General features: G+C 42.0%; 1 protein-coding gene across 20 annotated transcripts in view; it reads left to right on the top strand.

The window, feature by feature from the left end:
• EPB41L2 (erythrocyte membrane protein band 4.1 like 2) overlaps positions 1 to 27,626 on the top strand; it is a 261,971-nt gene that overhangs the window by 20,333 nt on the left and 214,012 nt on the right. For 4 of the 20 annotated variants that reach the window (XM_032593248.1, XM_030316331.2, XM_032593246.1 and 1 more), the window contains exon 1: positions 22,126 to 22,231. The exons of the other annotated variants lie outside the window; for them this stretch is intronic. The gene's annotated coding sequence lies outside the window, so the exon portion shown is untranslated. Of the gene's footprint in view, positions 1 to 22,125; positions 22,232 to 27,626 lie in introns of those variants that run through there. 20 annotated transcript variants of the gene reach the window in all.

The raw sequence follows: 27,626 nt of genomic DNA, 5'->3' as shown, positions 1-27,626 counted from the left end.
AAATCACCACTGTCTTAGCCGTGCCCAAACCTGAAGGAGCACCGAAAGCACCCTGAATTAAGATGAGTGGGAAACTATCCCAATAAACACATTTTGGATTCTGTTTATTATAATTATGTATTTACTTATTCATTTAGTTTTAAAGTTTATTTATTTTGAGAGAGAGAACAGGGGAGAGGCAGAGACAGAGGGAAAGAGAGAATCCCAAGCAAGCTCCTTGAAGTCAGTGTAGAGCCCAACTCTGGGCTGTATCCCACAACGGTGAGATCATGGCCTGAGCCGAAATCAAGAGTCAAATGCTTCAGTGACTGAGCCACCCAGGTGCCCCTGGATTTTAAATGCATGTATGTGTATTTGTATGTATACATATTTGCATATTTGCCCTTGTTTCTGGTACAGAGCTCCCAAAACCCTTGGAATTTTCTGAGTAATAAGAGAAATGGGAGGATCTTTTGTTAAAATGTTTGGTCTCTTATCTTCTGTCCTGAAGTCACTTAAGAGCCATCCAAGACAAATGGATGCCTTGTATTCATAACAAGCCCTTTTCAACTACAACTGAGTTTGTGAGGTGACTTATAGAAATCCCCTAAAGATGGGGGTGGGGAGTGCTGGTTGTCAGGAGAACCAATCATGTGATACTGGGTTGGAATTTTTCTTTTTTAAAAAAAAAATTTTTTTTTAACATTTATTTATTTCTGAGAGATGGAGAGACAGAGCGTGATCACGGGAGGGGCTGAGAGAGAGGGAGACACAGAATCCAAAACAGGCTCCAGGCTCCAAGCTCTCAGCACAGAGCCCAACGCGGGGCTCGAACCCACGGACCTCGAGATCCATGACCTGAGCTGAAGTCAGCCGCTCAACCGACTGAGCCACCCAGGCAGCCCAGTGGGTTGGAATTTTTCAGTCCCACCCCCTGACCTCCAGGGAGAGGAGAGGGACTGCAAATTGAGTTCAATCATCAACAGCAAATGATTTAGTCAACCACACCTATGTAATGAAATATCCATAAAAACCCAAAAGGAGAGGGTTCAGAGAGCTTTCCCGGTTGGTGAACATCAGGTTGGAGATGCCAGGATCATGGTGCTTCTAGACAGGGCACAGAAGGTCCACGTGCCTTCCCACATACCCTGTCCTATGCATCTCTTCATCTGTTCAGCAAGCTGTATCCTGTAATATCCCTTATAACAAATTGGCCATCAGTACATAAAATGTTCTTCTGACTTCTCTGAGCTGCTCTAGCAAATTAATCAAACCTGAGGAGGAGGTTATAGGGCCCACGGATCTATAGTGGATTAATCAGAAGCAGGGGTAACAACCTGGGCTTGCGATTGGTGGTTGAAGTAAGAGTGGGGAGCAGTCTTGTAGGATTGAACCCTTAACCTATGGGGTCTGATGTGATCTCAGGGTATGTAGTATAAGAACTGAGTCGAATTGCAAAAGCTACCCAGCTGGTATGGGAATGCTCCCCACCCCTCACGTTGGAATTGGGATCCCTATGAGGAGGACAATCTGTTTTACTCAGTCTACCAATTCAAATGTGAATCTTATCTGGAAACACCCTCACAGACACAGGTCAAAATGGAATTTAATCAAATATCTGGGTACCTCATGACCCAGTCAAGTTGACACATAAAATGAATCATCACACCTGTATTTCCAAAGCTATGTGTCACTCGTGGAGAGTATGCTAGAAAAGTAGATCAATGGTATATCGTGAGAGGACCAATCAGCTCTCCTAATAAAATCAAACTCCAGCTCTCTAAGGTTTGGAATTGAGGGAGGGTCTTCAAGTGAAGGCTGCGACTGCACCTTGGAGTGAGTGCTGGAACTCACTGGTTTCACTAGAGTATCCAGAAATTCCCTGCACTGCCCATGTCTTGTTCCCTGCCTCACATCCTTTTGCCCATTTTTTACTCTATCGTTGCAACAAATAGTGTCACACAGTCATCAGGCGACAGCACCTTGCCTCGGTTGCATTGTTTAACTCCCATTTGTAACCATGACGCTTCCCTGATAGCATAGGGGGGTGGGATGTCTGCAGGAACCTACCTGGCATTCAAGGAAGTGCAGAGTGGAAGTGTGAGGGAATTAATGCCTCGTGGGTGGTGTGGGAAGGAGCCAGTGGGTCAAGTGCTCCACACTTCCTTTCCTTAATGGCTATTTCTAAGGCTCCTTAGAAAGCCCTCGCAAGATAGCATCTTTTATTGGCTTCCTCTCCTTTCTTGTTACTCAGGGTCAACGTTGAGGGTGAGTAGGGTACCAACAGTGTCTTAGTCGGTTTGGCTGAGATAATGAAATACCTGACTGGGTGGTTTAAACAACAGAAATGTATTTTCTCACAGTTCTGGAGGCTGGAAGTTCCAGGCCAAAGACTGGTAGGGGTGGTTCCTGGTGAGAGCTCTCTTCCTGCTTGCAGATAGCAACCTCCTTGCTGTGCCATCACATGGCCTTTCCTCAGCGCTTATGCAGAGAGGGAGAGCAAGCTCTTTGGTACCTCTTTTATAAGGGCTACTGATACCATTGGACCAAGCTCTGCCCACATGACCTCATCTAACCCTAATTACCTCCCAGATACCATCACACCAGGGGTTAGGGCTTCACTATATGAATTTGGGGAGGACACAAACATTCAGGCCATAACACAGGGTAAAACATTTACCTCTCCCTTAAAAAAAAAAAATCACTGAATTATTTTTACTAGTCCAATTATCCTGGCTTCAGAGGCCACCACTCATTTTGCAGTGTTCTGATCCAAGCCTGGTGTTGGTAGCCATAATTGGCCAAATGAATCCCTGTATTGACAGCAGTAGGACACGAGTGACACTATTGTTGCTAATTGTAGAGGACCTGGGCTAAAAAATAAGACTTTCTCTATGTTTTCTGAGGGCTCCAGTGGCAACGCGGATGATTGATCCCAGATTTGGCCTAGATCAGAGGTTCTCAGCCCTGGCTGCATAACAGAATCACCTGGGTAGGTGGGTGCAGAGAGGAGGGTGAAAAATACCAAAGCCTTTGTCCCACCTCCAGATTCTAATTTGGTTGTTCTGGTGCAGGGATTAAAGCTTAGGTGTTCTTTTGTTTCTAATATGCAGCCTCCGAGGTGAAGGCTACTGCCCAACATGGACAAATGCAAAATTGCCCACGATCTGCTGTGAGTTTTGTCTTTTGATAAGCAGAGACTTTTTTAAATGACTTGCTAAATAATCTTTAAAAATTTTTTTTTAAATTTATTTTTGAGAGAGAGAGCATGAGCTAGCGTGTGAGCAGGAGAGGGGTAGAGAGAGAGAGGGAGACAGAATCCAAAGCAGGCTCCAGGCTCTGAGCTGTCAGCACAGAGCCCGATGGGGGGCTCAAATTCACAAACAGTGAGATCATGACCTGAGCCAAAGTCAGACGCTCAACTGACTGAGCAACCCAGTTGCCCCCTGACTTGCTAAATAATCTTAACTAGAGGTTTAATGTGGGGCTATATTTTACCAAGAGGCCAAACAGTTGATTTAAAAAGTTCTTTGAATCACTTAGGAGAAACTAAACATCATTATATTTAAAAATAAAACATTGTATACCAATGTGCATAGGAGCATTTTTCACAATAGTCAGAAGGTGAAAACAGCCCAAATGTCCATCACCAGACTAATGGATGAACAAACTGTGGTATATACGAACAATGGAGTATTATTCAGCCTTAAGAAACAATGAATTTCTGACACGCTATGACATGATGAACCTTGAAGATATTATGCTGAGTGGAATAAGTCAAACACAAAAAAGACAAATAATTTACCATTCCACTTATATGAAATATCTAGAATAGGCAAATTCTTAGAGACAGAAAATAGGTTAGAAGTTACCAGGAAATGGGGCGCCTGGGTGGCGCAGTCGGTTGGGCGTCCGACTTCAGCCAGGTCACGATCTCGCGGTCCGTGAGTTCGAGCCCCGCGTCAGGCTCTGGGCTGATGGCTCAGAGCCTGGAGCCTGTTTCCGATTCTGTGTCTCCCTCTCTCTCTGCCCCTCCCCCGTTCATGCTCTGTCTCTCTCTGTCCCAAAAATAAATAAACGTTGAAGAAAAAAAAAAAAAATTAAAAAAAAAAGAAGTTACCAGGAACTGATGGTCAGGGGGTACAGAGTTTCTGTTAGGGGTGATAGAAAAGTTTTAGATATGAAAAGTGGTGATGGTTAGACAACATTGTGAATGTACTTAATGCCGCTGAATTGTGCACTTAAAATGGCAAATTGTGTGTATATTTTACTACCATAAAACAAAACAAAACCTCCTCTTTGTAGGTGTGATACTTCTGAATGAAGATTTAAGCTGCCCGGTAGTTGTAAAACATATCACACCACTAATAATAAAAAGATAAATTGGAAGGGCGCCTGGGTGGCTCAGTCGGTTGAGCGTCCGACTTCAGCTCAGGTCATGATCTCATGGTCTGTGAGTTCAAGCCCCGCGTTGGACTCTGTGCTGACAGCTCAGAGCCTGGAGCCTGCTTCGGATTCTGTGTCTCCCTCTCTCTCTGCCCCTCCCCCACTCATGCTCTGTCTCTCTCTGTGTCAGAAATAAATAAACATTAAGAAAAAAAAGATAAATTGGCGACAGTGAAAGGAAATTCCATTTAACAAAGGTTTCTAGAATGTATCAGCAGCCTGAAGTCACTATAAAATGATGTCCTTGCTGTCGTTTTTTTTTTTTGTTTGTTTTCTTGTTTGTTTTTTAATATCAGTAAGTATGCTCAAGTCTTTTAAAGGAAAAGTAATGCTTTCTCTGTTTGGAATTTATTTTTTCTGAAAACTTTGAAGTCAAACTTAGTGTCTGAAAATACAAATAATGATCTCACCAACAGCATCTGGTATTATAACTATAGATTTTTAGATACAACGGTAGGAAGTGTGTAATTCTCAGCTTTAAATATTACCCACCAATGATTAACATAATGTTGGAGCAGGTGCCACAGAGGATGGGGCTTATCATGCTCTTGGTATTTCTGACTCATGCTATAGTCTTCCATAAAGAGCAGTATAAAAAAAGGATTTGTTCAGACTGAAGAAAATCACATAATTAGTTCTTCTAGTTCTTCTAGTAGCTGTAAGAAGTGCATGTAGTAAGATAATTCTAGGCCAAAAGATTTGTAGATGAACTATCACCAGCTCCCTTATTCCTTCCTGTCAACTTACCCAAGATTTTATTCCTTTTAAATTTGGATAATGCCTCTTTCTTTGCTTGCTATTAACCTGATTAATCTTTCTCACGCCTTCATCTCTCTCACTTTTCTGCCTCTCTCTCATATGAAATCTTCCATGGTAACATATTCTTAGAAGTTATAATGAATGTAGCGAGAAAAAAAGTAACTCATGACTTCACCATTTTCTTTGCAAACAACTCTTTAGTTACAGATGAGCAGTAAAAGCCTGTGGAGCGTCTGTAAATGGCTGGGACACTGGGAAGAGCTTCTCCAAGCTGTTCACCAGACTCTCCATGCAGATAAGATTTATGCTATGTAAAAATTTTAGAGTTGAATGAATGAATAAAGAGAAGATGCAAAAAATAGTCTAAAACATTCAAATTTATAAAGACTTTTACAGAATGTTTTGGAGTCCTGGAGCCCTCCTGTGATGAGATTTCCTTCCACATTTCTCTCCCACATCCATAGTTTGCTCCAGAGTTAAGAGGCTTTGTGAGTGATATTCTCTTTTTGTTCTTTGGTTCCTGATCCCAAAATGCTTGGTTGGCCCAAACAAGGGGTCTCTTCTTCCCCCAATTTATGGCCCTTGCCAACCGATAGCAGCTCTGCTTGTGTGTGTAGAGGGAGGGTTGGCAACAGCATTTCCTCTGTATCTTCTGACTTGACTAAAAAATTCTAGAAGCTTCCTTTTCCTTCCCTGCTTTCTTTGGACCTTGGAGAATCTTCACTCCAGTAGCTGGGGCTACATTTTGGGGAGGTGTTTTCTCATTAGCCAAAATTGAACATCAGAATGAGTTTCCACTTAAAAGCAATGCCATCCAAGGAAGTATGTCCAATAGGTATATGTATAGATACATGGTTGAGCCACATCATGGTTTCCTAATCATTCACTTATTGGTTCAATATGTACTGACATATTTATTTATTGAGCAACTGCTATTTGCCAAGCACTGTTTTACAGGCTAGGTATAAAACAGTTAAGAATCACAGCTTTTGTGGAACTCATATTCTAGTGGGGTTAGTTAAAAAAATAACGATAAATAACTAAAACATTCAGGATGGTAGATGATGATAGAGCCAAGAAAAAAAAAAGTAAAGTGGAGGATGGAGGAAGGAAGAGAGAGGGAGGGAGGGGAAGACGGGAAAGAATGAGGAAGCCTGGGAGGGAAGAGAGGAGGGGAGGGAAGGAGGGAGGGGAGGATGAGAGGGAGGAAAAGAGAGAGGGAGGGAGCGAAAGATGTGCAATATTAGATAGAGTAATGAAAGAAATACCCTCTGAGGAGGTAACCTCTGAATAAAGATCCGAAGGAAGAGAAAGAGCCAAGCTTGCGACCCTTGGAAAGAAAAACATGCCAGGCAGAGAGCTCAGCAAATGCAAATTCTCTATGTGAGATAGTTGTGCATGTGTGTTCCAGAAAGAGCTGGAGTGGAATAAACAAATGGGAGAGCCTCAGGGGATGAGGACAGGGAAGAGCAGGCTGGGTCAAATCCTGTGAGTCCTAACAGAGCATTCTAAGGACTCGTTTTTCTCTAAGTAACATTGAAAACTATGGGGAGGGCAGGTGTTAAGCTGATAATTGACATGATCTGACTTTTACTGCAAAAGGCTAGTACTAGATACGACATTGAGAAAAGTGTGCGGGGAGCATAGGCAAGAGTAGAAGCATTGAAAGGAGCTGGGAGGCTATTGCCATAACCCAAGAGATTGACGATGGTAGTTTAGACCAAGACAAGAGCAGCAAAGGTGCTGAAAGAAAATATGTCTGGAAATATTGTGAAGGTACAGTCAATAAGCCAATACCTATGGATCTAATAAGTTGTAAGTGAAAAAGTGAAGAGCTTAGATGATTTGGTCTGACTGAAGTGTTCTGGATGATACTGACATCTCAGTTTGTCAATCTCCAATTGAAACAGCTATCAAAAATGCCTGTATTTACAGGTGGAAAAAACAAGTTTAGAGAGGTTAGGTAATTTGCTTAAAGTCACACAGTTTGCAACGGGGGAAGAACCAAGGCTTAAACCAGATCTATCTGATCAGAATCCATAATGTTAATCATCATTATTTAGTGACATACTTTCTAGATAAACACAAGGACAATAGTTTAACTTGGCTACTTACCCTAAAAAAATTTATTTATTTATTTATTTTTTTTTATTTAAAAAATTTTTTTTTTCAACGTTTATTTATTTTTGGGACAGAGAGAGACAGAGCATGAATGGGGGAGGGGCAGAGAGAGAGGCAGACACAGAATCGGAAACAGGCTCCAGGCTCTGAGCCATCAGCCCAGAGCCTGACGCGGGGCTCGAACTCACGGACCGCGAGATCGTGACCTGGCTGAAGCCGGACGCTTAACCGACTGCGCCACCCAGGCGCCCCTATTTTTTTTTTTAAGTAGCAGGAGTCATTGTAAAGATACACGCAAGAGAAGAACAGCTACATGTACTGAGTTGTGAAATCGATATCTTCTGTTTCCTATCATCATTCATAAAACGAATGTATGATAAAGCCGGCTGATAGGCATGGCTTACAGGGGCGGGAACACTCCTTAAAGAACACAGATTTGGCCTGGAGCGGACTTTAAGTAGGAGAGTGTTGCCTTATAAAGTCCAATTTGTCCAGCCTGATTGATGGTCTTTACAGAGCTCTCCCCAATTTGGAGGGGCTCTACTGTATTCTGGGGGTTTAAATCATGAGTCACCTGGCATCGTCCATCCCACACCCTGTTCTTTGATATATTTTCAACCTCCTTTCAGTACACCCTCCATTTACAGCTCAGCCTAAGCTGATTCAGTTTGCCTTGAATTTGGTACATCCTGGCCTCAGGCCTTGCTCTGATTCTCAGCTATTATTTTCGTCTCCTTTCCACAGTTCAGGCAATCAGCGAACAGTTGCTCAGGCAACACTGCTCTTGATTTATTTATATGCCTTGGGTTTTCCCCTTTCAGTTTTTGTTTTTAAATAGCCCCCTACTCAGACCTGTCCTGGCCTCCTGCATCCATTTGTAAGTCAGCGGTTTAAAACTCAACAGTCATTTTCCTGCTGACACTGTACAAAATCACTTGTCCCTTAGGTGCACGTGTAAAAGCAAATGGGGGCATTTTTGAACAAAAAGAACATGAGCGTTAGAGTCAGACAGGCCTGAGGAGTATGAGGCTAAAAATGAGCCGATATAATAAATCTAAGGTATTGTATGGCTCAGAATAGGGTTCAGTAGATAACGGCGTTTTTTCCTTAATCCATGACCTACTGCCAAACAAAATACTCTCTTAAAGCTTTACCCCTACACTTCTGTCCCTAAAATAAACACAGAATCCTCTTAAGGATTTCCAGTGTTTGAAGCAGTTGGTAACAATGGAAAAATATAAGGAATACGGGAATTAAAAAAAAAAAAAAGCCCAACCTTTATGCACCACCCCCTTAGGTCATGAAGTGAAAAGCCAAGGTCACATATTGACACCAACGGTGAAAGGAAGGAGGAAGCAAAATGGAAGGAAAGGGAAAGAAGGAGAAAAGCTTTAAAGAGCATATACTCAATGCTAGGTGCTGTGTTAGACACTTCCAGGTATTAGGTCACTTAATCATCTTGTGTTGTGAGGGTATCTCTATGCCAGACAGAGGAGAACATAATGGTTCTGAGTTGATAAACCTTGCCTGAGTTCATGCAACTAGGAAGCGATGAGCTGGAATTTAAAGCTAAACCTGCTGACCTCTAGAGCTGTCGTATTTTAATATGGCTAATATGCACCAAAATGTATATACATGGCATTTGGCATTACTATTAAAGCCAACACTTGGGGCGCCTGGGTGGCTCAGTCGGTTAAGCGGCTGACTTCGGCTTAGGTCATGATCTCGTGGTCCGTGAGTTCGAGCCCTGCGTCGGGCTCTGTGCTGACAGCTCAGAGCCTGGACCCTGTTTCAGATTTTGTGTCTCCCTCTCTCTGACCCTCCCCCGTTCATGCTCTGTCTCTCTCTGTCTCAAAAATAAATAAACGTTAAAAAATTAAAAAAAAAATAAAGCCAACATTTATATATCTATTGCAGGGTGAGTACTAAGTCATTGTTCTTCCAAAGAGTAAACTTGTATTTCAATCCTAATATTTTTGGATGTCTAGGCTTAATTCATACGAGAAATCTGAGTAAAGTGGTAATGGTCATTTAGCTTTGTTTTTCACAGACTTACTTTATAAGGAATTTATAATAAAAATACCTTCCTAAATGTAACTGTGGCATAACTTCCTCAGCTCTTTAATAGCTTCCAGATGTTTAGATAATTTTGTTTAGAAACTTTGTAAATTGTCAAAGTCCTTTGCTGATTAAATAAGACTTATAATAAAGTAAGTCTTCTCTGCCCTGTTAGACTCCATGATGTTGAAAACCTTTTTGAAGTCATAACTTCAAAGCAGTTTACATGGTTATAATCTCATAATAAAGACAGGATTATAGACTTTTCTGTAGGATTATAAAGGAAATGAAACTGAAATCATGACAAACTGATTTCCCATGTTCCTATCTCTTCCTTTAAATGTTTATCAATTCTCCAGCAAACTCGATATACTGAAAATTCTTATTGCCATCAAAGGATACTTTGTCTAGTACATAGGGTCAAGTGCAGTGCCTGGTCAACTCACAGACTACTGGTAAGGGAGTTAGACCATTTAATTGGCCTTGAGATAACATCAAAATGAATGACAATCTATGCCGGGCGGGAGGTAAAAAGGCTAGATTAGCAGATTGGAGACGTGAATAGTAAAGAGTTAGTGAAAGGTGAGGAACTGATTGGGAAAAGGATGGAGAAATATCAATGAGATGGTCAGATACAATGGTTACACTCCAAACCCTAAGGAGTCTGAAGCTTGGAGAGAGGGATTTGATTTAAAAATAAAAGTGAAAAATATACCAAAAACAAGACTTATGACTGAAAGTGAGAGGGAAATTTTTTTTTAATTTGATTTTTTTTTGTCTTAAAGATAGACCGTATCTTATAGCTGCAGAAAATAAAGAGAATAAAAAGGACAATCTGAAATTTAAATGTGGCATCATAACAGCAGCGAGTCACTTGTTGCCATTGTCATTTAGTGCATGAGCTGAACTCGCCCTCCTACCACACTTTTGGATGGAGCTCTAGTGTCCAGCTTGTGTTCTCTCTTTTGACCATCGTCACCCTTTTCATCTGAATTGGTGGAGGTACAAAAACACACATCTCTTTTTCAGAGGGACTTGGAAGACAGCACTAAGCCAGTAAGAATGGTTGAGAACTAAGACTTCAATCCTCTTATAGTAAACTGGCTTTTAGAATATAGCTTAAAGAATTTTAAAGCAGGCAATATATTACTAAATACGTAAGTATAATTGTAGCAGAAAATTCCACCTGCTGAGAATGAAGCCCATTATGTTCCAGACAATTGGTTAATATTCAGGTAGAAGTGGTTTTCTGTTCCTGGTATTACATTGTTTCCTGGGTCTTGTTTATCGTCCTTTCCTTTCCTTCTGCAATTCCCTTTACTAAAATTGTTCTGTGATCTAACAAAAGGCTCATGCTACCAAACTGGGGGGTGGGGGGGAACCTGTTTATTTAGCTTATTGTGTTTTTTTGTTTTTGTTTTTGTTTTGTTTTTGTGTCTTGATTTGTCTTCTGTCCTTTCTTGGTTTTGGCTTTGGCTTTGGTTTTTTGACGGATAACAAGGAGGATATAGTAGGGCAAGCCCTCCTTTACCTAGGTGAATTCTCCCAGAAGCTATGCATCCCATATTCTATAATTTTTTAAAAAACGCTTCTCACTTTAGTATATATACGTGATGAATGATGTATGTTGTCAGATGTGCACATGCACGCAAACATAATTATACCACTCTCCTGATTTCTTCATTACTCACAAGAATAATCATATCCAATTCATGTTGATTTGTTGTTTAAAAATAAAGAATAGAGACCTTGGGAGTCGAGCTTATACACAGAGAAATATATTTCCACCACATATTTATTTTAAAGTCAGTAATTGATCTTCCTGAATACAAAGCAAAACTGCTCTCAAGAAATATTAAGTATACTTATTCAAATAAGAAAACAAAGTATCTATAATTTAGAGGGACAAAAGCATATTTCATTTTACTCTCTTTAAAAATTTTTTTCAGAAATAAAAATAAAAGCTGTTACTTAGCAGTAATTAACAGGCTGGAGTTAAGAAGACAAATCAATCCTGTTAAGCTAAATGTTAAGGGTAGAATCTATGCTATTTTAAAACTGGCTTTAATACTTTGAAGACAATTTTAAATATATTCACAGTGTGAGGAGTTATTTCTTTCTGCTATGAAGGCATAAGATAAAAGCAGAGAGACACCACCACTTAGAGATCAAAAGATCTATATTTTTTCTCATCATTTGCTTTTGTTTTGTTTTGTTTTTTAAATCTTTTTGAACATTTTTTTAAACATTTATTCATCTTTGAGAGACAAAGAGAGATAGAGTCTGAGTGGGGGAGGGGCAGCGAGAAAGGGAGAGAAGAGCAGAGAGCGAGAGAGGCAGGTTCCAGACTCTGAGCTGTCATCACAGAGCGGATGAGGGGCTCAAACTCCTAGACCACGAGATCATGACCTGAGCTAAAGTAGGAAGCTAAACCGACTGAGCCACCCAGGCAGCCCTGTTTTGTTTTGTTTTTTAATTAAACTTTTTTTTTTTATTAAAGTAAAACATTCATTCAGAAAAGTGCACAAATCCACTCAATGGATTTTAGCAAAGTTAACACACCTGTGTAATCACTTCCCATATCAGGAGATAGATCATTGCCAGCACCCCAGAACCCTCTCTCAGTCATTACCCCACAGGCAAAATTAACCATCATCCTTGATTGCTATCACCATAGATTTATTGCCTGTTTTTGAACTTCATATAAATAGAATTGCACAGTATACATTCTTTTCTCTGGCTTTTTTCATTCAGCATTACATTGTTGAGGTAAATCCGTGTTTGTTTATAGCTATAATTGCTTATTTTTATTGTTGTACTATAACTGATTATATGAATATGCCATAATCCTATTGTTTGTGGATATTCTGTTATTTGGGCTGTTACAAAAAAAATGTTGCTATGCACATTTGCATACATTTTCTGGTGCATTTATGTACACATATTTGAATATGAATTTATTCTTTGGAATATAAATTTAGAATACAAATTTCCATGTCTTTTGCCCATTTTTCATTGACTTTTTGTCAGAAAAATAAATTCCAAACATTTACTTCTACGTTCAGGTTGCCTTTCACTTTCTCTATGGTGTCTCCTGATGAGCAAGCATTTCTAATATTAACAAAGTACAATTGATTAATCTGCTTCTTTGTGGTTAGTGTTGTGTGCGTGTGTGTGTGTGTGTGTGTGTGTATATGCATGTGTTAATTCTAAGGTATTGTCACCTCCTCCAACATCGTGAAGGCATTCTTTTATACTATCTCGCAGAAAGAAGCTTTATTGTTTTACCATTTACACAGGTCTACCATCTGGCTGCAACTGGTTTTTTTACGTATAGAGGGAAGTGTGGGTCAAGATTCATTCCTCTTCCTGTTCAGTCATCCAATGGACTTAATATTATTTAATGACAGGATATCTTTTCTCCATTTCTCTGCAATGGTATCTTTCTCAAAAGTCAAGTGACCATGTAAGATGTGTGGGTTTGTGCTGGGACATTCTATTGTGTTCCAGTGGCCTATTTGTGTATCCTTCTAGCAATATCACACATCCTGTAGCTTTACAATAAATCTTGATATCAAATACTGTAAAACACACCTAGATTTTGAATTAAAAATATTTTGAAATATTTAAAAGCTAAAATATTTTTAAATACGTGAAAGCAAAAATATAACATCAACATGTCTGGAATGTTCTGAGAGAATTTTGTAGTGACAAAAGTATATGTTAGAAAAGAAGTATTGAAAATTGATTATCTATGTGTCTTTTTCAAAATTTTAGAAGAACAACAGCTAATGAAAGAAGTAACAAAGGGATACCTGAGTGGCTCAGTCCGTTAGGTGTCTGACTTCAGCTCAGGTCATAATCTTGTGGTCTGTGAATTCAAACCCCGCGACTGGCTCTGTGCTGACAGCTCAGTGTTTGCCCCTCCCCGCCTCGTGCTCGGTCTCTCTCTCTCTCTCTCTCTCTCTCTCTCTTTCTCTGTCTCTCAAAAATGAATAAATGTTAAAAAAAAATTTTAAAAAGAAGTAATAAAGATAAGAGCAGATACTAATTCGATAGAAATCTCTTGTGTAATGGAGAAAAATCAATAACCTTGAAGGATTTTCTTTAAAATAACTAATAAAATTGACAAGTCCCTGGGGAGATGGATCAAGAAAAAAGAGAAGAGAAAAGGCACACGGACCTAGGTCAGGAATGAACTCAGGGACGTCACTGGAGATACTTTTGACATGAAAAAGAGAATAAGAACATTATGATCAATTAATGTCTACAAATTTGAAAATTCAGAAATAATTAAAGAATTCCTTGAAAAGAATGCAACTTACTGAGACTTTAATAAAAATATAAACCCATAATTAAACCTTTCCACAAAGAAAACTATAAGCCCATATGGCTTTATTAATGAATTATTTATACACTCAGGAAAAGTAACTCCAACCTTACACAAACTCTTTCAGAAAGTAGAACATGAATATAAACTTTCTAGCTTGTTTTATAAGGCCAACATAACCTTGATATCAAAACCTGATAAGGATATTATTTAAAAGTATTATTAAAAAGTATAGTCCAATTACTCTTAAAATTAAATTTTAGTTAAGTTAATTAAAATTAATTAAAATGCAAAAAAACTAAATACAATATTAGAAAATTGAATATAGCAGTATATAGAAGACAACATATCACAATCAAGTTGAATTTATTATAGGAGTGTAAAGCTGGTTTAACATTTTAAAATCCATTAATATAGTTTGCCTCACAACCAGATAAAGGAAATAAATAATATATTATTATATTAATTAAATTCAATACCTACTCTTGATTAAAAAAAAACGTAAACTCCGCACAATTTAGGAATAGAAAGGAATATTGTTACCTTGATGAAGGATGTTTACAAAAATAGCCTGTCATAACCATCAAACAATGATAAATACATGAAATCTCTCTGAAACCAGGAATGAGATATGGAGACACACTATCAGCACTTTTATTCATAGCCTGGTGATTCTACCTAGTATAGTAAGTCAAGGAATTAAATAATAAAAAGATTGAGAAGAGAGAAATAAAACTATTATTATTAGCAAATAAAGCATAATTGTGTATATTCTAGTTATCTATTTCTACATAACAAATGACCCCAAAATTAGCAGCTTAATGGAAAAAAGTTTATTGTCTCACAGCTTCTGTGGGCCAGGAGTTTCAGGAGTGGCTTAGCTGGTTGATCTTGGTGTACGATATTTCACAACATCACGTAGGGTTGCAGTTCATCCAAAGACTTGACTGGGAATCTAAGGGCATTTGCTTCCAAGGTTGTTCCTGCACATGATTGTTGGCAGAAGCCTTCCGTTCCATGCTGGCCGCTGGCAGGAAGCCTCACTCGGTCCTTCTCACGTGGATCTTTTCATAGATCTGCTTCATGGTGTTCATGATACGGCAGCTTGCTTCACAGAACAAATGGTCTAAAAGAGAACAAGGTGGAAACCACAATGCCTCTTCTAACCTTGCCTTGGATGTCACACTCTGTCATTTCTCCCATATTCTATTTTGTTAAAAGCAAGTTACCAAGTACAGTCCACACTCAACGGAGGGAAATTAGGCTCTTCCAAAGAGAGCTGTATCAAAGAGTTTACAGGGAAGATTTTAAAACAACCACAGTGCACATAGAATATCCAAAAAAAAAAAAAAAAAATCCACAGAAAAACAAATTAAAAAGTGGGTTTATTAAGATAACTGGATATGAGCACACACACTAAAACTGCTCGCATTTATTTATTTAAATTTATTTATTTATTTTGAGAGAGAGAAAGAGAACATGAGCAGGTGAGGGGCAGAGAAAGAGGGAGAGCTACAATTCCAACCAGGCTCCACACTGCCCGCACAGAGCCCACCGCGGGGCTTGGGCTCCAACTCATGAACTGCGAGATCATGACCTGAGCCGAAGTTGGCCGCTTAACTGGCTGAGTCACCTAGGTGCCCCTAAAGGCTTATTTCTTACTTATTTCTTGCTAACAGTCCAGTATGGATATAAATGAGGCGGGGGAAACATTTGCTCCTCACAGTCATTGAGGGACCCAGGCTTTTTACATTCTAGAGGATCTATCATCCCCCAGGAACTTGGAGTTTTCCTCTGGGTCCTCGGCATCTTGCAAACAAAGGAAGAGAGAGAGTGAAGGATCGTGTAGGAGATATTTTAATAGGGGCCATGCTAGAGACCGTTTATATCAACTCTATCCACATTCCATTGGCTGGAACCCAGTCACATAGCCACAAAGGAGGCTAGAAAATGTGGATAGTTTTGTGTTCCCAGAGGAAAAGAAAATATAGTTCGGTGACCATGTAGCCTTGCCTGTGCCATAATCTGTCCTTCTGATCAGCAAATATCTGTTTTACCATACAAAGAACATATACTGACCTCCCCCCCACCAAGGGAAACAACTCAAAGTCCCACCTTGTCAGTGAATTCATTTTAATGTACAGGATTTCTGGGTGATGCATAATCTTTTTCTCATAGGTTCTGGCCTCTTACAATTACTTCCCCTTTTCTATCAGGCTTAGTCATGTATTTAAAAAATATTTCAAAAAATATTGTATCCATCATTTTAAAGTATATGCTTTGAGAATTTCTCCCTAAACACTAGATCTGTCACCATGTGGGAAGAGGTTACCTCATACATTTTCAATTAGGTTCATGCTTTTATTCCTTCAACGATTTACTGAAGAAGGCCTATATGAGCCACTGTTCTTGGAACTAAAATATAATGGTACACAAAACAAAGTCCCTGCCATCATAAAGCATATAGTCCAGCGGTCCATTGTTATCATTTTCTGGGTGTGTATTTCCAATTTTTTTTAAGTTTATTTATTTATTTTGAGAGAGAGAGTTGGTGGGGGGCGCAGAAAGAGAGATGGAGAGAGAGAATTCCAAGCAGGCTTCATGCCATAAGTGTGGTGCCGGACACTGTGCTGGGTCCCATGAACCTTGAGATCATGACCTGAGCCAAAGCTGAGAGGTGGACACTTAACCCACTGAGCCACCCATGTGCCCTGTAGGTGTGCATTTCTTCTCAGTGACTGCACTCTCCACGAGGATAGTCCTCCAGAGAGGGTAGGGTCATTGGAAGCAAGAATAGGAAGCCATACACATAACCTTAGAATCCCTATCCTTCTAAGCATTTTCTAATAAGTAGAATACATTTATGTGCCTCAGGGAACCACACAAAACCAAACTGAGGGACATTATCTTGCTAATACCAATCTTTTACCATACATCTGTTTTGAATAAACTAAGGACCCCTAGGATGGTCCATTTTCCAAGTGGAGGAATTTATTTGCTTAGAAACGGTAACATTCCATTTCCAATCCCACTGTCTCCACTATTTCCAGGGGCTATTTTATAAATTGCTATAGCCAATTTATATTGGCTATAGCCAATCAGATCTGGGTTATGTAAATATCCCAGGCAAAGCCCATGTAATCCAGAGGACTGCTCTTCGAAAATTTTTCTCCTGATGCCTTTATTCAACAGTTTCTTCAACAGCTGTTGTAGCTGTTGGTGGGTTTTTACGACTACCTGTGGAGACCACTTACAAATCATACTGTATAGGCAGGATTCCTTACAGTGTGCCCAAAGTATTGGTCCCTCACTCTTGTGCCACATCAGAAGTTTTCTATGGGATTGTGTGGTACCTCTGCCTGTCTAGCAAAGTCCAATGATGCTTCCAAGGTCATTTTTTTCTCCCCAATCTCCATATCTAAGTAAGTGGGTACTGGAAGTAAAGTAACTCCCTTTCATTTGACCAAGTCTTCCCTCCAGTCACTCTCAGGGAAAAAGCTCAGCGATTACATGTCTGTTGACCACAGGGCTGTGGCATGAATCACATGCCAATCCATTTGCACTGAATTTTGGCATCTGTCTCAGACATTTTCCATAGTAGGACATCTTCCTGTTCCCTACAAAATCGGGATCCATGTTCATAAGTTTCTTCCCACTGACTCCTCCTTTCCATAAATATCTACACTTATGTCTGTGAATGAGCCTGGAGTTTTTACTTCTGGCCTCTCTGCCGTTTCCCACTGAAGATCAGGCACATATGGAAGTTTCTATAACCTTCATTTGCTGCTGAAAATCAAAGTGAAATAAAAACTTTCATACACTTGCTCTGTGTTACTGCCTGAATTGAACCGGTATAAAATGGGTCTCAATGATGCTGATATGTTGTTATAAAAAAAAAAAAAAATTGTTTTATCCTTATATTTCATGTGTACCTTTTTTTTTTTTTCAACGTTTATTTATTTTTGGGACAGAGAGAGACAGAGCATGAACGGGGGAGGGGCAGAGAGAGAGGGAGACACAGAATCGGAAACAGGCTCCAGGCTCTGAGCCATCAGCCCAGAGCCCGACGCGGGGCTCGAACTCCCGGACCACGAGATCGTGACCTGGCTGAAGTCGGACGCTTAACCGACTGCGCCACCCAGGCGCCCCTCATGTGTACCTTTAAAAAAAATTATTGTTTATTTTTGACAGACAGAGAGAGAGAGCACATGACCAAGAGGGGGCAGAGAGAGAGACACACACAGAATCTGAAGCAGGCTCCAGGCTCTGAGCTGTCAGCACAGAGCCCAACGCGGGGCTCAGACCCATGAACCGCGATATCATGACCTGAGCCAAAATCAGACACTTAACTGACTGAGCCCCCCCAGGTGCTCTTCATGTATACTTTCAGTAAAATGACAGAGAGTCATCCGGCAGAGACTAAATATTGTCTGTTTGGTAGTGAGAACAACTTGAGGGCTCAGATAGGAATCAGAATTCCTGATTCCTTTACCAGCTTTATTATCTACCAGACTGAATTTCACCATAGTGGAGATTGTTATACCACTCATTTTTTTTTGTATGTCCAGAGGCATGGCATGAGGCCTGGTACATAATGACACTCAGATGGTTAAACTGAAATAATACATCTTTGTTTCACTCTTTCCAAATGTAGCTTTTGGAGGGATTTTTTTTTTTTTTTCCTTGGGCCTGTTCTATTTCTGCTTTCAGTTCTAGGGAGCAACTGACCATGAGATCCCAGGGAGAGCAAGTGTGGAGACTGTGCTCCAGCTTAAGGGAATTGGCACATCCAGGCCTCTTTCTCTGTCACTGAGTCGAACGAAGCAGGGGTGTCTGTGGCACAACTCCAATTACATTTAAGAGAATACCTCAGTTTGGCAGGCTTGAGAATATTGTACTTGTTATTAGCAATTGTGGGGAGCAGTCTTTCAAAAGAAGATTATCATCAGTCAGTGTGGCTTAGATAAAAAAGAGGATTTGTGATGCTTTTGAGGAAAAACCTGTGGAAAATTTTACTGTAGATGGAAAAGAGAAGGGTTGCTGGAAGGCAGACTCTAATACGAAACTAGAAAAACATGGCTTGTGTGGTGCAATGTTTACCAAGATGGCTGTTAACACTTCTTCCCAACCTTATGCGTATCTTCCACTCATATCAAGTGGCGAAGCCTATGATACCTCTCTTTGAATTGGGGCTGGCTCTTTGACTTACTCTGACCAACAGAATGGGGCATAAATGACACTGTGTGATTTCTGGGCCTAGGCCTTAAAGGCCTCATAGCTTTTGTTTTTATCTGCTCAGAAGCCAGGTGCCACGTAAAGAAGTCCAGCCTATCCTGCTAAGAGGCCACTTGGACAGAGAGAGCTGTAAAAAGAGAACTTATGTGGAGGAGAAATTATGCTCCTCAGATGACAGGCAGCACCAACTGCCAGACGCGTGAGTGAAGCCATCCTGGATCCTTCATCCACAGTGGAGCCTCCCAGTTGACACCACACAGAGCAGAGGCGAACCATCTTGTCAAGCCCTGCTTCAGTGCCGGGAGAATCACAGCAACAAAATGGTCGTCGTTCATTTGGGGGGTTCGGCAGCCACAGGAAAACTGAAACAGCTCCAAAGACTGGCCAGGTGATACAGTGACTCCTACTGACATTTTTGTGGTGGCTTTATTGCTTATGGCAGTGCAACTGGGAATACATGCATTTCTGAGATTGCCTCCATCAGACAGAACATGAGAGCACATCGTCAGGTCTTCCTGCCTGTGGACCATGGAAAGGAAGGGCAGGTTCTCAGCTCAGAGCCAGTCCAGTACTTCCACCTGGTTGGGCTTGGCACCCAGCGGCACAAAGATAAAAGAATGAATCACCAGGACTGTGGGATCAAGTTTTCTTAGGGGCATGCCTCCGTGAATGAGTTGGTAAGGAAGGGCTTAAGGAGGTCCTGGGTAAATTTCTAGTTATATTGCGAGAATGGCCGTGCTTATGGACGATGCCTAAGATTGAGGCTGTGTGCTAAATTTGGACGTGGTGATTCTCAGGTCTGGAACCTAGATTCCTGTTCCTGTTCCACGTCAGTCCCTTGCCTGTTACTCTAGTCTGTCTAATGGGAACACCCGGCCTTGCTTTTCTCAGTCTGTTTTCCTGGGGATTAATATTCTGGCTTGAACCACAGACTGCTGGTCCTGCTGCGTGCTGCCAATGTTCCAGCCGGCCTACATCTCTGAATATCACCTGTTCAGGACTTCAGCCTGCTTGTCTGTCCAAACTCCTCTTCTCTTCCCATTGAGACCTCCCTGCTTGCCTGGAATACCACCTGTTGTTTGTTGACATCTGTATTGTACCAGGTTCCATCTGTTTTCTTCACTTCCTTATGGCTCCTGGAATTTGATTTTTCTGCTTCAGTTCCTTCCAGGTCATCACAGAATCTGCTCCATTCCATTGAAATGTTGTAAGGCTGTATCCACGACACAATGTCTAATTCTTCCACACGATAGCCTTTAGATATTTGATAACAACCTTCCCATGACCTTTGATCATCTCTTTAGCCTAAATCTTGGAGGCTCCCACATTATCAAGGCTACCCATCTATGGATATAATTTAGCTTCTCAATATCCCACTTAAAAGGTAGCTTACTGAAGTGATTCACATGCTTCAACAGAGAACGTAGGGATATCATTTCCTCTGACAAGGGCATTATATTTTATCTGCCATGACTTTATTTATGTTATTATTTTGCGTTAGCATTTTAGAGGGTTTCATCAGGTCTAGATCAAGGTTTTATGGGCTGTGGAGCTTATGTAATTTTAGTGACTCTCTTTAATAAAAAAATTTTACAAACATACAGTTACTTTTTTTTTTTTTTTAACGTTTATTTATTTTTGGGACAGAGAGAGACAGAGCATGAACGGGGGAGGGGCAGAGAGAGAGGGAGACACAGAATCGGAAGCAGGCTCCAGGCTCTGAGCCATCAGCCCAGAGCCCGACGCGGGGCTCGAACTCACGGACCGCGAGATCGTGACCTGGCTGAAGTCGGACGCTTAACCGACTGCGCCACCCAGGCGCCCCAAACATACAGTTACTTTAAAGGTGTGTAGAAATGAGGGATCCTGAAGCTTAGGTTTTGTTAGTTTTGTTGTAAATCTGCCTCCAAGTTCCTAATAGTATCGTCTCATAAAATTCCTGGGTCTTTTAATCAGAGCTGCTAATCAGGTTTCCTTTTCATATTAGTGCGACTTATTAAGTTAACTTGAGTACTTAGCATATGGAGGATTCAGTAAGTTCACATACATAAGGGACTTAGAACAATGCCTTGTACATAAAGCACACAATAGATGTTAGCTATTATTATGTTTATTGCTTACTAGCAGGACCTGAGCAAATAGTTTGTCTTCCTGACTCAATTTTCTCTTTGATGTATTGGAGATAATACTTGCCCTATCCTTTTTATAAAGTTATTGTGAGGATCAAACGACAAAATATGTGAACGGGCTTTGTTAACTAAAAAGCACCATGCACACGGAGGTATTGTAACTGAAGTTTCATTCGACATTGCTAAGGTTATGTTTAGAAAAGACTTTGGCCGAGGGAGAGTCACTAAAGCCCTCAATAGAAGAGGGAGGAAGCAAAGAACGAGAAGTGCATGTGTGGCAGATGCTGGAGGACATCCTTTTTTGATATGCCAACGTCAAGAAAAGATGAAATATGTAGAAGCTGACAGAAAGTGGTGTAATTATATAAAAGAACTGAGAGGTATCGTGTGTGTGTGTGTGTGTGTGTGTGTGTGTGTGTCTTTCCACAACTGGCCTCAACCTAGGTCTCCAGCCTCTTCAGCCTTGTCCTGCTCTGCAATCCAGGCTCCCAGCCTCTGCCTGGAGAAATCTTCCTCAGACTTTGGGTTCATCTTAAAAGTCCCTCCTCTGTGGGGTTTCCCCAGTCCCTCCAGCCTCTCCCACAGGAAGAATAAATGGTTCCTTTCCAATGCTGTTGCTGCGAAAGCGTTTCTTCCAGTCTAAACCGAGGGGGCCCCCCTTTTCCTTATTTCCGTGTCTCTAGGCTCTAGGGCCTACCCTTGGGTCTGCTTCCGAATAGATGTTCAACAAAGGGTTAGTCAATGAACGCACTTTGGAGAAATAACTTTTAAAACTTGATAAGGACTTAAGGGCGGGTGAAAGCCTGGCGCACCGGCATTAGCCGTCATTAACCAGGGCAGCTCTGCTGGCGAGACGCGTCTTTCCAGCCCTGGTACCCGGGCCACCGCGCGCGGCGAATCCCGCGGGAAGGGCCGCCCCGGGGGTGTGGCCTGGGGGCGGGGGCGTGGCGAGGCCCGCGGGGGTTTCCGCGCCGGGGGCGCGTCCGGCGGGGGCGCAGGAGGGGCTTCCGCCGCGAGGGGGCGGGGCTGGCGCGCCGAGTCCTCTGACGGCCCCAGCCAGGGAATTTCAATTTGAAACCGAGCGGAGGGAGGAGGCGGTTGCGGCGGCCCGGCGGCAGGGGCTGGAGCGGGACCAGTTCCCGCAGCGAGCAAGCCCTGGAGGTGCAGTGTACGGGTAAGGAGGCTTGCGGGGCTGCAGAATGGCGGGCCCGGGCCGGGGGAACCCGGGCCGAGAGGCTGGTCTCTGCGGAGCTGCAGGGGCGGCTCGGATTTTTCCTCTGGCTGCAGCTGGGAAGCTGATCCCGGGCAGGAAGCGGTGGCGGGACGGTCCCACCGTGGGGGAGGGCGACCGGCTTTGGGATTTTCTGCGGCTACGTCTTTCCTCTCCTCCTCTTCTCTACCGGACCCCATTCCCGCCTCGAGGTCTGGGTCCTGTTGCTCCAGGCCGGATTCCCGCTTCCCCGCTCCGCTTTGGTCCCCCATAACTCCCTTCCCGGGAGCCGGGGCCACGTCTGGTCGGAGACGGGAGAGGTGGGGGCATGGTGAGGACTGCGCCGGTCCCTCCGAGGTGCCGTGGCTCAGGGTCGCGCGTCCAGGGCCCCGCTGAGAGGCTGGAGAAGGAATCCGGCTCCATCCCGGGCGCGGGCCGCGGAGAGGGAGCCGATCCCAGCGTGGAGCACAGCACGGGGGCTCCGGGGAGGGGGCGGCAGCGTCCTTCAGGGGGATGATTTGGGGTGAGGAAGCGCGGGCGAGGGCGCCGCGCCTTCCCGGACAGGCAGCGCGCGTGGGCTCTGCAGGTTGCTGGGCGAGGGGGGCGCGCCAGCCCCACGCGCCGCGCGGTCCGGCCGGGCGTCCGCCCGCGCGCGCCCCCGTTGCGGTCCCCGAGGAAGCCGGCGGCCGGGGCCGCTGCGGAGAGGGGCGCACGCTTGCTCTCTGGTCCTTACAATTCCCACACGCAGGCGGTCTCTGCACGGATGGCTTGTTTGCCTCCGCCGGGGCTGGGGACACAGGGCTGGGAGCAGTTTTAGGTGAGCTGCCGGGGGAAAGACGGGAAGAACCGAACCGAACGAGGCAGCTGGCTTGTCTGTGGAGGTGGGGGGTGGGGGACATCGGTCTTTACACTTTTCAGGATCGCTCACCTCCCCTGAGGTCAGGGTTTTTGGGAGAGATTAGAAGAGCTCTCGCCTACAGTCTATTATTTTTAGGGGAGGTCTCTTGTGGGACCCTAGGATACCTTAAATTGAATTCCCCGTCACCACAACCGCTGCTCCTGTTTTTAAGAGGGAGAGAAGGTGGAACCCTAGAGGAGCGGTGGATGTGTTTTTTTGAGTCACATCTTTCCCTCAGTTTCTTGAACTTCTTGCCTCCGAAATGGTGTCTCTGGGGCATCGTTGGGCCAGGAGTCTTGTTCTTGGTACTGTTATTTAAGCTTTTTTTTTTTTTTTAATAATTCTTACAGTTTTCCCTATATTCTTCCATATTCTTCCGTTCCCTCTTTATACCCCCCCCCCTCCTTTTTCCCCTTCTCTTCCCGGAGTGCATTATTTCTCTATTCCCTAACTGTATATAACGTGAGAATTAGCATTTTAGCCGGCCTTCTGTCACGTTTCACCTTGGGTTTAGCACTTGAGGGAAACCGAGTCAATTTCTTGGCGCGCAGGAGCTGGGATGTAGGATTCTCAGGCTTTGGATAGGTTTTACTGGGAAACGAATAGCACTTAATCCTGTTCAGATTCTGTTTGCAGCCTCGTTGCTGTGAGAAATCACTGGGTTGCCGTTGCAGCGGCTGATGGGGCTGCATTGCAACGCAATCTTGGATTGTGATAAGGGCCACCGACTACGTGAATCGGGCGGACAGAAATTTTAAAGAGCGAAGCTGTGTCACCTGGCAGGGCTCAAGTGATCAGTCCTATAATTCAATTTGAGAACCACTATCGAACCTCAGATAATCTACTCCTTGGAGGTTATTGGAGAACTGTACAAGTGGTAATGACTTGGCACAATGGTGTGGATTTAGGGCTCATTTAATCCTATCCTGTCTTCCTCACTTCTTGGGCAGAATTCCCACTGAAGTCAGTAGTGGTCTTGTGTGCACAAGGACCGCTGAGAACAAGAGGCTGCTCATTTAGAGTAATGGGAGGAGACAATTTCTTTGCTTCTAAAACACCCTTCTTTAAGAAAGACCTAGTCATAACAGTTCTTAATCTTTTACCTCTAGTCCCAAATAGCGGGAGCACTGTGTGCAAAGACCTACCAGAGAAAACAGGTGGGTGAGTTGAGCCCCAGCTTCAAAATTGGTATCTAAACGGGACGGGGATTGCTTAAAAGGATTAAATGTGATAATTCAACAAAGTTAGAATTTCAGTTGAAATTATTATTAACTTGGGTGAAAAAATTTAAACTGCTGTGGAATATTGTTAACCGGGTATGTATTATAAAATTGGGTATGTATACAGCTGGGTGTGTACACTAAAATCAGAAATTCCATTCCAAGTAGAAAGAAGCAAATTTGCCGATTCAGGGGATGCATCAGAAGAAAGGCCCACCAAAAAGTGACTGTGCGAATGTAAGACAAGGAAATTCACATGGCTCTCACTGTATCTGGAGAGGTAGCTTTTACTACAGTTAGTGTATATACAGGTGTTAGTGACTCTGCACCTGTCATTAGATTTGTGAGCGCCCGCTGCTTTCCAGTTTAGCTTTGTGCTGATCTGAGTTGGTGAGCTTGCTGGGTCCTTTGCTTCTTGACGTAACGTTCCTGTGGTTTACCCTTTCCAAATTACCAGTTCGAAAGAATCGAGTTTAGAAGACCTATCCAGTCACCAGATTTTAAAAATAGATTTTTAAAAATCATAAGCATGTCCATGTGTACTACCCAACCCTTTGCTTTCAACTAAAAATACTTGCCAAGATGACAAAGCAGTCCTCAACCAAAATATTTATTGGTAGAATTACTCTGTAATTAGTAATATTGTGTAGTTATGTTTAACATCAGGTTTTGCTCTGAATCACTACTCTCATATTACTGTGGCTAGAGAACTACAAGCGTTTTTATCTTTGCCATTTTATTTAGGAACGTGAGGTTTATATTTTATATAGTAGAATGCTAAATATTTTTAAAGATTTGACTTTGTTTCTGTTTCCACAGGAAGGTATGGGCCTTTTTCTTTGTTGTTTTGAACTGAAGTAGTGTTTTTGAAAGCTCTGTGTGGACTTTTTAGAAGAGCATGCCTTGCTAATATTTTTATAAGGCAATATAGTAATTTGTAGGGATCGATACTGCTGAGAGTCAAATTTGCATTTCTAAAATCTGTATTTTTACTGGAGAAAACAAAGGAAATGTGCCTACATCCCCCGCCCCACCTTTATTTAGAAACGTTTCCAGTGGCCTTGTTTGTTTTTTCAGATTCAGAATTACTGTACCTAACCACTGGGTACCCTTACAGATTTAAAAGCTGTAAGTAAATGTTTATGCTGGCATCAGTAGTCTAGCAAATACTAGCCAAACCCTAATTTACTGCCCTTTTATAGAATCTTGGAATTTCAGGGCTGGACCTTTAGGAGTCAGCAAATCCACTTTCAGACCTTGTCCTTTTCCCCCAACACAAACATTTCCAGACTCTTTGGAAGGCCTGAGTTAATAGAAGATTTGTATATGAATCCCCCACAGATTCCAGACAGAGCATCCCTTGGGAACGCCATGTTTTGGCACAAACCAGCAACTCAGTATTCATAAGATATCTATCATTCGTCTGACTGGGCAGTGCCCCAGACTAAAATCTCAAATGGAGTCATGGCTGCTGTCATTAGTTGTAGGGGAATGGCCTCCAAGTATAAACGCTAGAGTTGTTTAGAAGTTATAGGTAAGCCAACAGGGAAACAAAGGAATCCTCTCTAATAGCTAGAAAGTGAGAACCAGTGCTTCTTAAAGTTTTTCTGTAAAGTGTGTGTATGTTTATTTTATATGAGAGAGGGAATGTATTTATATATATGTGTGTATATATTTGTTATGTGAAGTGTCTATAACATTGTACTTAATACATTTGAAAATCTGTTCATTGAACCTTTAATATTTTGGAGGTGATTTTAGTGAGGATTCTTTGAAAGTTGGAGTTGACATGGAACTCGGTACTAGTTCATGTAGAAATGCCATGTAGGCAATATTTCATATAGGGGATTTGCTTTTCTTGCTAGTGGGTATTGTTTCCCCTTGATCTGTGTTTGGAATGAGACCTGTGTGGGTTTCTTAGATGTGTTTTTCATGTCTAGAAGGGTAGATAATTAATGTAAAGTTTCTCTAAATACCCAGTGTTTGGGATAGTATTCATTTTAATGAGAATTTTGGTGCTTTTCTCAATTTTCTTATTTTTAAAGTGAGGTCTCTTACCTGTTAGTATAAGCACAATAGTTTATGAATACTGCTTCTGCATGTTTTCCCTGAAGATTGAAATTGGGCTAATTTCATATTCTCAGTTGCTTTTAAAACAGAAATCGTTTTCATTTCACAGATACTGCTCTATGTATTAGTGTTTTTTCATTTCAGCACATAGAGCCATAAAGGTCTAAATGTATATAGATGCCCCCCCCCAAATAATTTTTATAGTAATACGGGATATGTTTAAGGAATAAGAATTTTTTTTAAATCTTTTTTTTTAATGTTTATTTTTGAGAGAGAGAGTGCAAGCAGGGGAGGGGCAGAGAGAGAGAGACACACACAGAATCTGAAGCAGACTCCAGGCTCACTTATCAACACAGAGCCCAGCGCGGGGCTTGAACTCACAGACTGTGAGATCATGACCTGAGCTGAAGTCGGATGACTCTAAAAAAAAAAAATTTTTTTTAATGTTTACTCATTTTTGAGAAAGAGAGAGAGAGAGAGAGACAGAGTGTGAGTGGGGGAGGGGCAGAGAGAAGGGGAGACACAGAATCTGAAGCAGGCTCCAGGCTCTGAGCTGTTAGTATAGAGCCCAATGCTGGGCTCACACTCTCGGAGTGCGAGATCATGACCTGAGCTGATGCTGGTTGCTTAACTGACTGAGCTACCCAGGAGCATCTTGGGGAATAAGAATTATCTTTTTATTTGCTCTGAGAAATAGCATCAGTAAGATTTTAGGTAGCCAAGTTAATGTTTTGCACATATAACTAATTTCAGTGTCATGGGGATGGTTTTTGTTCTTTCTAGGTTAAGAATGGGAGGGCATGGAAATTGCTCAAAGGGATTTGTCTACTCATCTGTAGGATCTTATTGTCCATATCAGGTATGGAAGTTCATTGTATCTAAACTAAGGCTTTCATGCTATAACTGAAAAGTCAGTTTGGTCTTGCTTTCCTCTTTTTATGGCCTCATTATCAACCTCTTTGAAAAGAATTTTCAAATACATAAGGACTTACATTACCTTCCAAATGCCTTATTCCAAGATAACTGTGATTTTGGAAAGTTTTCATATAGGTCTGATTACCAGCTCCCTAATCATCTTTTCTAAGCACTGAATTCAGGTTTCTAGACCTCCTGTTGAGCTGGACCTAACACCGTGATAACAGCACTGCTGAGTTTAATCATATTTTTGAGT

This window comes from Lynx canadensis, chromosome B2 (genome assembly GCF_007474595.2).
Source record: "Lynx canadensis isolate LIC74 chromosome B2, mLynCan4.pri.v2, whole genome shotgun sequence".
In the NCBI taxonomy this organism is placed as follows: Eukaryota; Metazoa; Chordata; class Mammalia; order Carnivora; family Felidae; genus Lynx; species Lynx canadensis.
This window is presented reverse-complemented; position numbering and strand designations above follow the sequence as displayed.